The sequence below is a fragment of the Marmota marmota genome, unplaced genomic scaffold (genome assembly GCF_001458135.2).
Source record: "Marmota marmota marmota unplaced genomic scaffold, marMar, whole genome shotgun sequence".
Classification (NCBI taxonomy): domain Eukaryota; kingdom Metazoa; phylum Chordata; class Mammalia; order Rodentia; family Sciuridae; genus Marmota; species Marmota marmota.
This window is the reverse complement of record NW_026000037.1, coordinates 56,951,642-56,968,309: the sequence shown is the minus strand read 5'-3', so window position 1 is coordinate 56,968,309 and position 16,668 is coordinate 56,951,642. Positions and strand designations below refer to the sequence as shown.

At 43.7% G+C, this 16,668-nt stretch overlaps 1 protein-coding gene across 1 annotated transcript in view; it reads right to left on the bottom strand.

The window, feature by feature from the left end:
- The window catches only part of Myo3b (myosin IIIB), a 425,075-nt gene that overhangs the window by 375,490 nt on the left and 32,917 nt on the right, over positions 1 to 16,668 (bottom strand). The window lies entirely within an intron of this gene.

The following is a 16,668-nucleotide window of genomic DNA, read 5'->3' as shown; positions in this document are numbered from 1 at the left end:
TTTATCTCGGAATATCTGCCCCTTCTTCAAACCCCAGCATCTGGTTTGCAACTGCCTCTTTAGTTATGGGTCTGACTGGGTACAGAAGTAGCAGACCCAGAAAATGATCCTGGGATCATCACTGGGTTGGGGAGCATGGACCTCCTGTAGAGGAATCTGTTTCTCCCAACTCTCTGAGTCAGAGAAAGTCCCTACACTCAGACAGGGTTAGGAGAAAGTGAGATCGACCAAAGGACATGGAGGGACTGGGTGCCTCCATTTGACCAGAAATCTGCTTTCCAGAATCCCCCTTTACTATAGTTTCCCACAACTGATGTGTGGTGATCTGGTAGACTAGGGTGGTGGGGCTTCCCTCTCAGCCCATTGAAATGTCTTTGACGTTTGCTCTGAATGCGATCGGACAGTTGACTATGGTGAACAGAGAAGTGGCAGATCTCGTAGATTTGACAGCGGGATTACCCTGGCTGCTGTGTGGAGGTGGATTGAAGTGGAACATGAGAGGAAGATGAGAACCAGTTAAAAATACCGCTGCGGGAATCCAGGTGTGACATGGTGACAAATTATCAGATTGGGGATGCAATTTTGAAGATAGAGCCAACTGGATTGGTAGAATGGGGCATATAAGAAAGAGGAGTTGAGGATGACTCCAAGGTGTTTGACCTGAGCAACTTCCAGAATTGGCTTTTCCTGAGATGGGGAAGGGAAAAGGGGAAGCAGGTTTGGGGTGCTTTAAGCCTGAAATATCTGGGAGACGTCCAAATGGAGAAGTTGATGTTAAGATTCATACTGGACTTCTACTTTGGAGAACTGGAAGATAAGTCCTATGGTCTAAAGGTGTACCCCCAAATTCATGTTTTAGAAACAGTCCCCATGCAATAGAGTTGGGAGGCAGGGCCTTTGGAGTAATGTTTAGGTGACAAAGCTCCATTCATAAATGGATTAATACTGCAATACAGAGGGCTTGCAGCAATGGAAAGCTCTCTTCTATCTTCCTCCAGGTGTGGTAATAGTAAGAAGGCCCAGGCATATGCCAGAATCTTGACCTTGGATTTCCCGACTGTGGGAATACATTTCTCTGCTTTATAGGTTATCCAGTCTCAGGTATGCAGCATAAAATGGACTAAGACAAAAAGGGATGTGTGTTGTTTTAAGCCACTAAATTTTGGGTATTGTTATGGCAATGAGAGAAAACTAGTGCACCTTCTGTCTTCCACATCCAGTTCTTTGCACTTGCAAGGCCTGGGGAAACGTGTTGGCCATCTTGCCCTAGACTTTGTTCTCTTGCTCTCACAACTGCCCTCTACTTTCCTTCTTTTCTGGCTTCTCAACTGGAAAATGTTTTTCCATATACAGGCATTCTTGGCCTGGCCCCATCCCCTCTGTTCAAATAGAATGCCCTATCATAGAATATCCTGTCATACTTTCAACACATAATTTTCAAGTGTGCATTCCAACTAAAGTTCAAGTAATTCCAATTTTGGAAACAGAGGCCATTTCATTGCCCCCAAAGACCTTACTTTTCTCACCCCAATCAGGTGACAACCTACACTATTTATAAAGAGCTCAAGATAAGGCTGTTCAACACCTTCCCTTTCAGAAATGACATTTTCAAAAGTGTGAGACAAACATCATTTTAGAGCTATCAATCAGCAGACAGTTCACTGTCCTCATTCATGACACTGTGTTGGGCCCTGTGAGAGAAAGAGAAATAGACTCTACCCCTCTCCTAACAGGTATTACATCCAGTTGGAATATACAGTGCACCTCTAATAATTAAATGACAGACCATGACAACCATAAATGTCCTCAGTGTGTACTAACATGTCCAATAAAGGATTCAGACTTCAAATGCTCATGAAATTAAAGGGAGACACTTCCAGATAAGCACCCCAGTGAAAATGTCCAATATCCACAGTACGACTCCCAGGGAGAAGTTCAAATCCACATCTAGCCATGTTGGGCATTCCAAGAACACATCAAATGTGGGGCTGGAGACATCCTAACACTCTTTGAATGTTGTCATAAAATATTCAAAGCATTTATCTGGTTTCAACTTCCCTGTACAAATAAAACACCATCTTCAGCTCAGTCTGATTAACAGAAAAGCGCTTGTCAGTCAAATTCTTCTCCCAAAACTCAGCTCATCATGTATCTTTTAAGCTCAGCCTTCCAAGGAAGTTTACAGAAAATCACACTAATAGAATAATTCACAAATAACTCTTTTGTAACCATGCAGGCATGGTAGTAAGTCCTGAGGGGAGAAGTCTCACATGCAATTTAATCTCCATCATAATTTCACGAAGGAGATGCTATTATCTCCTTTAGTCACTGTGGAAACTGAGGCACAGCCATGTTGAGCAGCTTACCCAGAGTCATGCAGCTAGGAATCGTCATGCTGGGATAAGGAGCAAGTCATCTCTGTGCATTAAGTGGTATACCTAATAAGGGCTATTCCATTAAAATTATCAGCTTTGCTTTCATATTTTGACTAAGATTACGCCTTTTTTTTTTTTTTTGAGGGTTTTGTCACCTACATTCTGTCATCTCCTCAGAGGAGACTCCTCCGTCAGGACTGCTCCTTTCCAAGAGTAGACAAAGGGGCACGTGTGATGGGGTTTGAAGAAGCACTCTTAAGAGGATGCATCTGACTGAAGGTCAGTACCTGGGACTGAAAGCCAGCACATCCTGAATTTGTATTCCCCGTCAATCTAACACCACGGAGTGCAATTATCTCTTTCAGAGAAGAGTATAATCTTTCGTCTTAGCTCAGCATCCTCTTGGTCTCTAGGTAAAGGAAAGCTGAGTTAAGGATGCTGAGATCATCCAGTGGCATTTGATTCCACGGAGAAAGGAAAGCAGTGACGGCATGCGGGTGCACTCCCTTGAGACCAGACTTTGCGGGTCCCTGAAGTCATACTAGGGGGATGGACAGAAATGGGTTGAGATAGTGTTGACACCAGGCCAGGACCCAAACACCTCATCCTTTCTCTCCCTCCACCCCCACGGCCCCTGACCTGGAGACTTTGCTGCCACCCCAGCAGTGTGACAAGGGGTGGCAGCCGTGGGATGAAAGAGAGAAAGGGCATGAGAGGGAGTTTGAGAGAAGACCAGCAGGACCTGGAGTGTGACTTAACAGGGGAGGTTAGGTGAGGACACATCAATCCTGGGTGACCAGGACAATGATGGTGCCATTTACAAAAAGGAAGTCAGGGGAAAAAAAGTCAGTTTGCCAGGCAGTTCAGATAAGGTCTGAACCTCCCCCTAAGCAGGTGTAAACCAACCACTTGTGTTCTCAGGACCACTCCTGATCTGCAGAATGGCAACGTGGGAACAAAGGGTTTCCATCATCCCTTTGGGCTCTAACACTCCGTGACTTCACAATTTCCAAGTAAGAGATCTTGGGGAAGGTTCTCAAACCGAAAGGCTAACATCTCCATGCAAATGAGCTACAGCAAATGGTGGATGGACACTCGAGGGGATTTTAGTGCAATATTTTGCAGAAGGTCTTAAGGTCTATGAAAAGATGCCGGCTGCTGTGCTAATGCCTCCCTTAAAGACGACAAGCGTCAGGGACAGAGCAATTGTTTAGATGCTGCTTAATGGAGCATGTCCAAGCTCCTACCTTAAAATGCGAACTTATGGCTCTTCTGGTGCACTTAGACTTCCCTGTTGCTTATTTTAGGAAGAGGAAAGACCCTAAAGCCGAGATTACTAGCAATATCTATGCACTGGAAGCCTTCAAGCCCAATGCCAATAGCTATTTTACCCCAGAGGTGGGCTTAGGTTCCCCAAATGTTGGTCGTAACCACTTTGGCTTCCCCAAACTTTTCTTTCTGGTGAGGAGTGAGGACAAAAGAAACAAGTTTTCACTGATGACTGAGCTCAAACTGGTCTTTGGAGCAAGGGCTAGCTGTCCCTCTCCCCAGATGGTGGGAATCGTTCTTTCTAGCCTTCTAACAATCTCCATGCTGCAGACTCCTTAATGCACCCCCAGTGGCTCTGTACTGCCCATAGATGGGACCCCTCTTGTTCCTCCTGCAGGAACTTTTGGGGGTGGGGGGAATGCACCAATGGATAAAAGCTGCTGAAACAAACCATCTTGTCTCCCTCAGCATGGTCAGCTGAGCTCTGTCCTGAGTCACCAGTTGTCAGCAGCCCTTGGGGCCTAGAGAGACTTGCTTCTCTGCCAGAGGAGGAAAATTCTGAAGCCACGCAACTCCCTTTTGATTTTGCTGCTTTCCTCACGGGGAGATTTTTGGCCAAACATTTCATCTCTCTGTCCCTCCTCTTCTCATGTCAACTGGGAGCTCCCTTCTCATGAGCCTCGTCTGAAGTATCCCCTATGAAAATACTAGTTATTCATCTTCTTTCTCTGGTACCAAAATGTCAGTAGTAGCTATCCAGGGGTCATTTGTGTCTGGATTATATTTATTTTATTTACTTCTTGAGGATCTTTGGGATTTTCCAAAATGTCTATAGGGAGTATGAACTATTTCAATGATAAAAAGGGGCAAGTTTGGTTTTTTGTTTTGTTTTGTTTTGTTTTGTTTTCATTCATTTTTCATCTTAAGGGTATAAATATTGAAAAGTTTGCTTTGATTTTCAAGGGTGGGTTTCCTTCTTCGGGGTATTTGTTGACTGTTGAAATTCTTTATAAGTTGTCAGGTTAAAGTGCCTTGGTTATAAAAGTAAGTTCCCATGATATTGATAAAAGAAGAATGCCAGAAATTCCCTTCCCAGGGAGAATACTTTCTATTGCACACAACAGGCTTGGGGAGCAATTTTTGTGGGGCGGGGGGTGGATGGGTTCTGGGGACTGAGGGCACTCAACCACTGAACCACATCCCCAGCCCTATTTTGCATTTGATTTAGAGACAGGGTCTCACTGAGTTGCTTAAGGCCTCATATTTGCTGAGGCTGGTTTTGAACTCACAATCCTCCTGTCTCAGCCTCTCAAGCTGCTGGTATTATGGGGCATGCACCACCGTGCCTAGCTGTGCATTTCAATCTTGACCAAGAGTAGGACTTACTAACAAGGCCCCCCAAGACAGGGTGAGAGGTGTCCTCTGCCTCTTACAGAAAGACTTGGGCTCTCAGGACTTGAGCCTCTGTCATCTCAAGGTCTCTCTATCTGAAATGGACATCTGGTTTTGACTAGGAATAAAAGGAATAGAAATAGTCCTGAGTTCAGAAACCTAGATTTCTCCAAGATATTTAACTTAAATCGTTCATCGAATTATATATCAAATTGCTGCTGGGCCAAAATCTCTTTCAATAATGTGATTTTAACCAATGTTTCAAAACAAATAACATTATAATACATTTTGCTCTCCTAAAAAAATAATTTACCAAATTTAAAATAGAAAAGGTCTTTTCAGATATTATTATTTTGCCACTAATATTACTAAAGGTCATTTAAAATGTAATTAAGTTTGGCTTCTATATTCTTGTTCCTCTCCTTACTAGAATTGATTGTGCAGTGCAAAATAATAACCAAAGATCGAGATTAAAATTTCATTCAAGTACACAGGCAAAATGCTGTTATCTCAAGAGCTAAATTCAGCTAAATAAGAGGCAAGGCAAATAGACCTAATGCTATTAATCCTTGGCTGACCTTGAGCCCCAACGTGCAGGAAATAGACTGGCAAATAAGATGGGCTGAGGTAGGTAGGTAAATGGGATTCTTAATTTTGCTTACACCATTCACCCAGCATAATTGATAAATGTTATTGATTGCAAAGATTTCTAAAATAGAACTTCTCTGGAATCGAAAATTGCAGTGATAAATATTCCAGTGGTAAAAATATTTCATAGTTTTAGATGCAAACATCTTCAACTGCTATAAGCCAAGATACTTGAATAAACGAGCCAAATCTCTTCCCTAGAACAAAATGTAACTTCAAGGGAGGATATATCAGAGTTTTGGGGGTTTGTTTGTTTGTTTTGCAAAAAGGAGGAGGACTAAATGAACTGGAATTGATTTTTTTGTTGTTGTTTCTTTCATAAAACTTAAATTAAGAATAGGATTGAATCTATATTCTGAACACAGAGAAATTGCCAGAAATAATTTAAACTAGAGTGTTCTTACGAAGGGTCTCTAATTAAAATGTGCTGTTCTACAAGTCTTTTCCCAGGATTGTAATATTCAGCTTAAACCTTAAGAGAAATAAACCCAGGTTCAAATTAAAAACACAGGGTGTGAGCTCACATAGCACAGACCCCCACCGCAGCAAAGGGAGGGTACAGGGGACTCTTTCTGGATTTGAGGCCAGCGTACAGCTGATGTCTGCACCTAAATTCCCCAAAACCCTGAGGACACAGTATTCATCCTTCCTTGTGTGGTAAGTCCTTCTTAGAATTATGACAACACTCACTCCCATCCTCCCTACCCTCCCCTGTGAAAAGTAAGCCAGCAGGTTCAAAACTTGTGTCCTGCCCTGAGACTTAATGGACTTCAGAAGTAGCACATTTGCTTGGAGGCTCAATGCATCCCCTGCCTTCCCCTGGTCCAATAGCTCCTCATTGGATGCTGAAGGGACCTCAGGACTCGTTCATTCAATCCCTTTATTTTAAGGAAAAGGAAACTAAAGTTCTTAGTGGAAAGTTAGTTGCAAAGTCACACGGCTGATTCAAGACCAGAGTGGGAGCAAATTCCATGGTTCCCCATTGCCTTCTGGAGTCAGCCCTGTCCTTGGAATTCTTATATCATGAATGCAGGAGCCACCTCCAAAGAGGCTGAATCCTTGGTAAATGCAGCCATAGTAATTCCCACACTCCAAGCTTGTGAGCCTGTCAAAGAGGATTTCCTGCTGCTGCTCACTTTCCGGCCCTTCCCTCCTCCTTCCTTACTCCCCCTTCACTCTGCCAGTTACGGCTCACCTCCACCCAAACACCATCAAGGACAGGGTGAGGAGGGGCTCTCCAGTTCAGGCCATGGTGTGGCCTATTAGGTTAGGTACTATTACTTTAGGTGAAAAGACAGATTCAGAAAGGTTGGGAACTTGTCCAAGGTCACACAACAAAGAGACAAATACACCTGAAGCATGAGCCCACGACAAGAAGCTAGTGAGAAGGAAAAAAAAAAAAGTTTTGTTTTGTTTTTTTCCTCCATGATGCATCTGAAAAACAGGAAGGAAAGCAAATTAGACTGAATATCTGAATGTCCCTGCTGGGGCATGCCTCTCCATCTGCAAGTAGTCTCTTATTCCTGTCCTCACCAAATAAAGATGCCCTTGGGAATGTCGCTTGTTCCTCTCAGAGAGTGATTCTGTTTAATTTTCTAAAACTAAAAATGGTGTGGAAAATCCCTGGGACAGAGGAGGAGAACATCACAAACACTCATCTCCCCACCTCCACCTGCTCCTGAGTCGCCCTCCTCCAAGGCTGCTCTGGATCCCCTTCCTAACGCTGACCGCCACCTCCCTTGGCTTTCCTCTGACAGATCACTGGGCAAGGAAGCAGAGGCGCTGTTTGCTTGGGCATGAATTCCCTGGACAGCCAGGGACCAGACCAGGTAATTTGGGACTCAAAGCCCAGGGACAGTGAAGGCCAGCTCTGATGTTCCTTCAGCAAATGCTTCTGCTTCTGAAGGAAAAAAAAAATGAAGAAAGGGAAACAGCAGATGCCTTGGCCCTCCTACCTCCCCAGAAGAGAGTGGGAGGACCGCCTGGAAAGTTCCAAGTGCTCATGGAGGCTGCTCCTCCTGCTAAGCCCAGGGTGGAGAGGACGCGAGGCCTCTGCTTTGGGCCTCACGTGCTTCTGCCCAGCTGGGACCTGAAGCCTTCAATTGGGGTCCTATACTTAGACCTGCCAAGAGGAGGGTGGTGGCATGTCACCACCGCCTACAGGGCCGCCCCCCACCTCCACGCTCCCTGACATGTTATTTATGACTCAACTTCCCCGTAGAACTGCAGCCAAAGGGAAGCCATCACTGGAGCTGGGGAGGGAAGGTGGGCTGCATCCCATCATCCATACCTGCCATGGGCCCTTCACCAGCCGGACACCAGTGCTGAGTGGCACCTTGGGCCTTAGAAGGCAGAGCCACTCTGTGAGTGCAGGCAGGGCCAGCCTCAGAGCTAGAAGCAAGGGAATCTGTCTGTTTCTTAGGACAGAGATTTCTGCTCTGTTACCCAGGACAAGAAGGGAAAGAATCTGTCTCTCAGGCTGTCAAAAGACACCTGGAGGGAACCAGGGAACAGCAAAAGCTACAGGATCTTAGAGATGAATTCTGCTGGAGAAAACCACAGGGGTTTTGGCCAAAGATCTAGAGATTTTTATTTTTGTTTTTGTTTTTGGTACTGGGGATTGAACCCAGCAATGCTTAACCACTGAGCCACATCCCCAGCCATTTTGGTTTTTTAGTTTTTATTTGGAAACAGGGTGTCATTAAGTTTCTTAGGGCCACCCTAAATTGCTGAGGCTGGCATTGATCTTGCAATCCTCCTGCCTCAGCCTCCAGAGCTGCTGGGACTACAGGCCTGTGTGCCTCTACCCCTGTCTCAAAAATCTCAAGATCTCTCACTTGAATCTCTTGAGCTCCCAGGACCTGGCAGATCTACCCCTGAGCTACACCCCAGCCCTGCCCACTCTTTTTAAAGAGGACCAGGTGGGTGGGGTGTAGCTCAGTAGTTGAGCACTTGCCTAGCATGTGCAAGGTCCTGGGTTTAATCTCTATCACTGAAAAATCAACTAAATTAAATAAAATATATAAGGACCAGGTACCATGGACCCCCAAAATTGAGCCATGGTCATCTGGTTCATCTTCTCAAGAGCGTGGTGAGGTCCACCCTAATTATTCAAGGAACTCCAGGGCCACAGGACATGAGAGCTGGAAAAGGCTTTTCCCCTAAAACCTGCCAATGTTCTCTGAAAAATAGAAGGGACCTTGGAGCAGAACTACCCAAGTCAGTCCCTTTTTTAAAAAGAGGAGAACAGGTTCAGCAGGGGTGAAAGTTAGGGTAATAACACCACCATTTTTTTAAAAGCATGCACTAGGCCAGGTACTGCCCCAAATGATTTTAATACATTACTTTATTTTGTTTTGAGGCAATTTTCCCCCTTCCCATTTTACCTTTTAATGTCTCTCCATTTAACTGGTTAGGAATACTCAGTAACTTGCCCAAGGTCAGTGGTTAAGAGGCTAAGCAGTGCCAGGTATCACAGTGCACACCTGTAAATTCCAGTGGCTGGTGGGGGGGCACTGAGACAGGAGGATCACGAGTTCAAAGCCAGCCTCAGCAACTTAGTGAGGCCCCAAGCAACTCAGTGAGAGCCTGTCTCTAAATAAAATACAAAATGAGACTGGGCTAGGGATGTGCCTCAGTGGTTAAGTGCCCCTGAATTCAATCCCCAGTACCAAAAAAATTAATAAATAAAAGGCTAGGCAGGTATCTACAATTTGCTTCCAGATGTATCAAGCTCCACAATTTGTGCACTTAATTATTTTTATCTAAACTGAATCCATATTATTATGTTAAGTGAAAAAAGCCAGACTCAGAAAGTCAAGGGTCATCTATTTTCTCTCATGTAGAAACTAAAGAAAAAAAAAGGGAACAAAAGTGGGGGTGCGCAGCTCATGAAATTAGAAGGGAGACCAGAGAAGTAGAGGAAGGGGAGCAGAAGGAGGGAGGGAAGAGGGGAAGGGGAAACACTGGGGAATGAAACTGATCAAATTATGTTCCGTGCATGTATGAATAAGTCATAATGAATCCCACTATTATATACAATTATAATGCACAAATAAAAATCAATTTAAAAAGACAAAAGTAAAATAACTGAGCCACACAACTGTGCTTTAAAGATGAGTGGCAGCACTAAGACAAAAACTGAAGCCTCCTAACTTCAATCCTGAAGAATGTTCTTTTTCTAGATTTTTCTCTCGGGCCTTACTTGTGCTGGCTTTCAGTGCTATGTTGAAATATTGCATTTTCCTCCACATACTAGTGTGAAGGTTACCAATACCAGAACAAAGTCACTTATGTCTAACCCCGGTAAGACGGAGCCAGGAAGCCATGAAGAAGAGGCACTCAGCATTATGCCTGGACCCACAGATACCAAAGGACATTTTCTCCAAACTGCAGCTTGCTACATGAGTCAGAGAGACAGCTAACACAAGGACAATGAGTCACTTGCACAAGAACACTTGCCTGACACACACCATCTCCACCAATGACTGACATCACTTCCTGGGATAAGCCCCTGTCTCATAGTTTCAAAACATTTTATGTGTACTTTTTTTTCTTTTGTCTGTAAAGCTTCCCCTAGTACCAAACTCTTTGGCTGTGCCTATAATTTGCTGTTGCTTGCTGTTTTCATCAGCTTTTTCACTGCTGTGACTAAAGGATCTGACCAGAACAACTTTAGGGAAGAAAAGTTTATTTGAGGACTCATGATTTCAGAGGTCTCAATCTATAGACAGCAGACTCCATTCCTCCGGCCTCGAGGTGAGGCTGAACAACATGGCGGAAGAATGTAGCAGAGGGAAGCAGCTCACATCGTGATCAGGGAGCAGAGAGTGCTCCACTTGACAGAAACAAATATATATACCCAAAGCCACGCCCCAATTCCCACCTCCTTCAGCCACAACCTACCACTTCAGTTACCACTCAGTTCATCCCTATCAGGGGATTAATTCACTGATTAGGTTAAGACTTTCACAACCCAATCATTTCTCCTCTGAACTTTCTTGCATGTTCTCACACATGAGCTTTAGGGGGACACCTCCCATCCAAACACATGCATATCTGTAATTTAAGTTATCTGATATTCTGGCACAAACTCTACGAAGACTCATTTCTCTATTACTCATTTTAGATTGACACTAGGAAGGATAATTCTTATCAAAAATAATTTTTTAAAAAATGAAGAAAGATTCACAGCTTACCCAGTATGTGGGTAGTTATAACAACAATTCGCTACAGTACAGTGGTTTAGAGTGAGGATCTTAGAACCAATTATATTATCTGGGTTGAAATTCTGAGGCATCACCTAATAACTTGTCCAAGGACAGGAATAGGTACTGTCTGTGACTTACGTACTTAACCTAAAACATTGGATTAGTAATATCACTGACTTTATGAGGATTTTTTGAGAATTATGGATCAATTACTACATTTAAGCACTCAGTGCCTGGCACATAGTAAGCGCTCAATAAATGACAACTCCTAATTGGGAATCAAACTCATTAGCTAGAGCTCAGGGAATAAATGGTAATAATGACAATGATACTATTTCAGTACGGTAGTGTTTCTCTGGCTTTCTCAACCCTTCAACAACAAAAAAAAAATCTCATTTTTCATCTCTATTCCTGGCAGTGCCAAAAGAAATAGCATTATCATATCATTTAGCTAGGAATGGCATAATTAATGAACTCAAGAGTGGTTGCAAAAAGCTTGCTATATTTCTGCATTGGTGTAAGCTGGTTGTTATGGCAACCATCCCCTGTCAACGACCCTTTGCCAGACAGAGAGAGACCAATTTTGGGAGCCGTCACAGCACATCTGTTTCTCTGCTCAACTGATTAGCTGTTGTTTGCAACAACGAGCAGATGGAAGTAAAAAGGGAAAAAAAATTTTTCTAAAAAGAAGCAAATGTTTATTTTATCCACAAGTCTGTTTTCCAGTACAGAAACAGACCTTTAGCTGTTTTATAAAGATTTAAGTATACAGGGTCCTTACTACAAGGGCTGCTTTCTTGCATTGCTGGAATTGCAAAGTGTAGTCAGGCTGTAAATTATAGGTGATAGTTCCTTCATGTGTATCTTTTTAAATGATGAGCCTCTCATTCCAATTTCAGGGCACCCTTCCACCATATCTTTGGATGCCTCTGTTGTATGAGCTAACGCACCTGCCTGGAGCGCACCTTCCACAATGAGCACCCTACATGAGTGCACTGTAAAGAGAACAAGTACAAGAAATATTTCCCTGCCTCTCTCTGTTTCTTCACCTGCAAAATGGGGTTTGCATTCTCATGCTCTCTGAAAAGCCAAACAGCTTTAACACCTATTAGGTAAGGGAATTGACTCTTCTGAAAGCCCCACTGTTCTCAGTGGCAAAATGGTGAAATGGTAGCTACTATTAAGAATGAAATAAAAGAATGAAATGAAAAGGCACCTATCCTGGTAGATGAGCCAGTCCTCGGGAAGTGCAGGCTTCCTGTCCACTGCACATTTGCTTAGCAACCACCATATTCAAAACATCTAACCATCAGCAGGCATGTGGCCACTGGGCTTTGGAACTCCACTGGAGCTGGCCCTGAAGGTTGTCTGCCTGCCAGACAGACTTCACCCCCTGAAGTTGCTGGGCCATTAGGAGGTCAGGGATGTCCTGGATAAAGAGACAAGGCACCTCTGGTGGCTAAGGAACACTCAGGGGGCTCTGGAAGGCAGCCATTTACCATCCAGAATGGAGAAATGTTTATGTGTTTATAATCAGCATGGACACACCAGCACATGCCAGCTAAATATAGGCATTTTTTTTAAGAGTCTACATATATACTCCTTGACTCTTCCTGCTCGGCATGCATGTGTTTCTAAAGTACTTCAGTGTTCTCAAGGGTTTGAACCTTCAGCCTGCTGTCTTTAAGTGTGTGCACCTGGTAATTTGGAGCTTCTCATGGTGGGATAATATTTCAGGTGGGGACCAACTTCATTTCATCTGTCCCCTCCCCCATGATGGACACTCAGAGGCCACCACTTATGTGATAGTGGGAATGATAGATCAGGTATCAACTCTCCTTAACCCTCATTATCACCATTAATAAACACAAAATAGGCATCTTCTGCTTTTGGCTATCAACTGGGGCATTACCTGACATATGCTTGATGCAAATATTCGTGGAGCAATGCTAATATTGACAGTGGGCACTGGTTATGTTGGAAATGCTTTAGTTCAGTAAGTCACAAAATATGGATTCCAGTCACCGTGGCCCACCTAGCCACTCTATGTCCTTGGACACTTGGACTGGCCGCCTTTTGCATTCTTCATCTGTAATATTGATGTAATCATCCTAATTGGCATGCTCACAGGTAATTGTGAGTATTTACAAAATAATATTTGTAAAAAGTCTATGCATATGTGGGATAGTATTATTCATATTATTTATTATAAGAAATTGGCTGTCAGGAAAGAGTGGAGGAGAAAAAAAGAAAACAAACATAGTTAACAGAAAGATTATTTTGAAAAAAAAAAAGATACAGGTTAAAACTACAGGCCAGGAGTCCAGGGGATGTTTGTGTGTGTGTGTGTGTGTGTGTGTGTGTGTGTGTGTGTGTTGCTAGGGATGAAACCCAGGGCCTTCCACATGCCACATGCTAAGCACATGCTCTACCACTGAGCTATGACCCCAGCTCCAGAAAATAAACAGAAGGTTGAAGGAAGTGGCTATGACTTGGAAAACATGAAAGCAGATAATTAAAAAATAAATAAAACTGGCCACTCTATGTCCTACATACTCTATGAGAATATGTAGGTAGACTGAACAAGACTCTGAAGGTGGAGAAGCCTACATGGGAAAGCTATTTGATATGCCTGGCACATCCAGAAAGAACTGTGTTTGCCTCAAACACCTACGGCAGAGAGTGAGTGATCTGTGAGTGTGTGTGTGTGTGTGTGTGTGTACATACGTGCATGTGCACAGGCAAAGCTGAACTCTCTAAGCGAGGACCAGTAACCAGCAGCCCTGCAGGTACCAAGTGGCTGACTGATTACCTTGGAAACTTGAATGATTTACTACAAAGGAAGGTATTGGGGGGGGTCACTCTGTGTTGAATTAAGTTGAAGTCCTATTTCCCAGGACCTCCGCATGTCAACCTTTCTGGAAATAGGGTTGTTGCTGTTGAAACTAGTTAAAATGGGGTCTTATAAGGATGCCTCACCCAACATGACTGGACTCCTTTTAAGAAGATGACCATGTGAAGATGGAGACCCACAGGAAGAACACCAAGACACCACGTAGGCAGATGCTGGAGTTGGGCAGCTGCACACCAACAATTACTAGGACTGCCAGCAAACCTCCAGCAGCCAGCAAGAGACAAGGAAAGACCCTGGGACCTGCAGAGGAAGCAGGACCTGCCAACATCCTGCTCCTGATGTCCAGCCTGCAGAACTGAGAGATGATGAATCTCTGTGTTTAAAGCCACCAGGTTTCTACCACTTGGTTAGAGCATCCAAAGGAAATTACAGGGGTGGACAAGGCTTCAGATCAGGACAAGAGAAGACTCCAATTTAACATGGTGACTGGCTGCAAGAGCAGTCCCGTGGGAACAGTGGGCGGGTTTCTTCTGTGTGATCACACCCTGAACGTTTCCTCCTGTGGCTGTTGGAATGCTAGAGCCACTACTGCCACTCAAATATTCACAGGTAGCATGGTGACAATAGTCCCTAAGGTAATCCCTGAACAATGAACACACAGCTCCCAGCAGTCACAGCCAGAGAGGCTGAAGAATCTGGGTTCTGGGGCCTGGGGTTGTGGTCAGCAGCAGAGCGCTCGCCTAGCATGGGCAAGGCCCTGGGTTCCATCCTCAGCACCACATAAAAATAAATAAATTAATTAAAGATATTGTATCCAACTACAAATGAAAAATAAATATTTTTTAAAAAAGAATCTGGGTTCTGATTTAAGAATTTGAAGGGTTTTTTGAGGGGATACCAGGGATTGAACTTAGGGGCACTCAGTCACTGAACCACATTCCCAGCCCTATTTTATTTTTATATTTTTATTTAAAGACATGGTCTCACAGAGTTGCTTAGGGCCACACCATTGCTGAGGCTGGCTTTGAACTCGCAATTCTGTCTCAGCCTCCCAAGCTGCTGGGATTATAGGTGTGCACCACCGCACCTGGTCAAGAATTGAGTTTTTGAAGACTTTATTGGGCTGCTTAATCAACAGCCTCTGGATCTACCTCCCTCTGCTCCAATTATATGAAACATAATTTTCTATTATTTAAATATTTTCTCATAGTAATCTTCTCAACACATAGTTTTGTTTTGTTTTGGTCCTAGGGATGGAACTCAAGTGCGCTTTATCACTGAGCTACACCCCTTTTAATTTTTTTTATTTTGAAACAGGGTTTCACTAAGTCACCCAGGCTGGCCTCAAACTTTCAATCCTCCTGTCTCAATCTTCTGAGCCACTGAAATTACAGGTGTGTGCCACCACACCCAGCTAAAACCATAGTTTCTATGTTGAACTTCTTTCTTTCCTTTTTAAGACATTTTTCCCTGCCGTTACAGTATGTTGCTGAGATATTTCATTTATAAAACATAAAACATTGTACTGATCTTGACTTTTAGATTACCACACAATTGATTTCCCCAATAATATCATTTCAAAATACTAGATGCTAAGGGTACCCCGTAGTTATTTGCCAGGTTTCTGTTCTCGAGACTAAAAGGCTCAGGGGTCACTCCAGTTCAGCTGGGCTAACTGGGCTGCACGAAATAACCACACAAGAGACACAAACACCTTTTTCTTTGGGGGTCGCTGTGACGGCTCCTCTGACCTTAAGGGTCCGAAGAAAGAGAGAGAGGGAGAGCACGCGCTGACCCCTTTTATTGAGGAGAAGCTATTCAAATGAGGCAAGGGGTCAGGTTTCAAGGGGCTGAGTCTATCTTCATGATGTCCACTGTCAGCAGGTTGACTGACACCTGAGTAGGCCAACCCAAGAGCACAGTAAGAGAAGAGGACACACACAAGGCACTTCCATGGAAGATTCTATCCTAAACAGGGCAAAGGGTTATATTACAAAGGAACAGGTGAGCATAGCTTCACCCATGGGGCTGTAGCAAGACACACCCATGCACAAGACACCGTTCCTTAAACCCAAGAAGGGTGGGGAAAGCTCTGCCACATTTCTGTGACTGAGCGCCTCAGCACCCAGCCAGGGAGTGTGACTCAGTCACGTGCAAGGTTGGTCTCCCATAGTTATTCTTCTCCTACCTTGTTAGGGTGATACTGTTCCACCAGTATTTTTCAACTTTAATAGTGTCCAAATCAGGCAGGGAGAGGAAACACGTGGGGAATGTGGACATGACAGTTGATTAGTGCAGCAGCTTCGAGCTGCCCCAGTGAACTGTGCATCTTGACTGCTCATCAACATTTGATTGTGGTGTGGTCACATTTCATTAGCTACCTGGGTTGTAGTACAGCCTATTTGAATTAACTGTTGTGGCTACTCAAGCTTGTGAAATAAAAATGGGGATAAAAATGGAAAAAGAATAATGTGGCTCAATTTCTCAAAAATAAAATAGGATCAAGGATCTTTCAGTTCCACCTTAAAAATAAAATCTCAGGTTGTCTGCAATGGGCTTATTCCACTGGCATTGGTATTTAATGCATTGTTGTTACATTTAATCTAAATCCACTTATTCACACAAACAGAAGGGAATGTGTATTACGATCAATGTACTATGCAGGCTATCGTAGGAAAACAAAGTTTATTTCAACCATTATGGATTATACTTTCTAGGAATGCATTTGATCCCAAGCATGGCTCACAGAGGAACATTTATTGAATTGCACTGACCAATGGAAGGTTCTCCTGTGGACCTTCCTATGCTGGATTTTTTTAAAACATATTTTTAGTCATTGATGGATCTTATTTATTTATCTCTATGTGGTGCTGAGAATTGAACCCAAGGCCTCACACATGCCAGGCAAGTGCTCTACCAC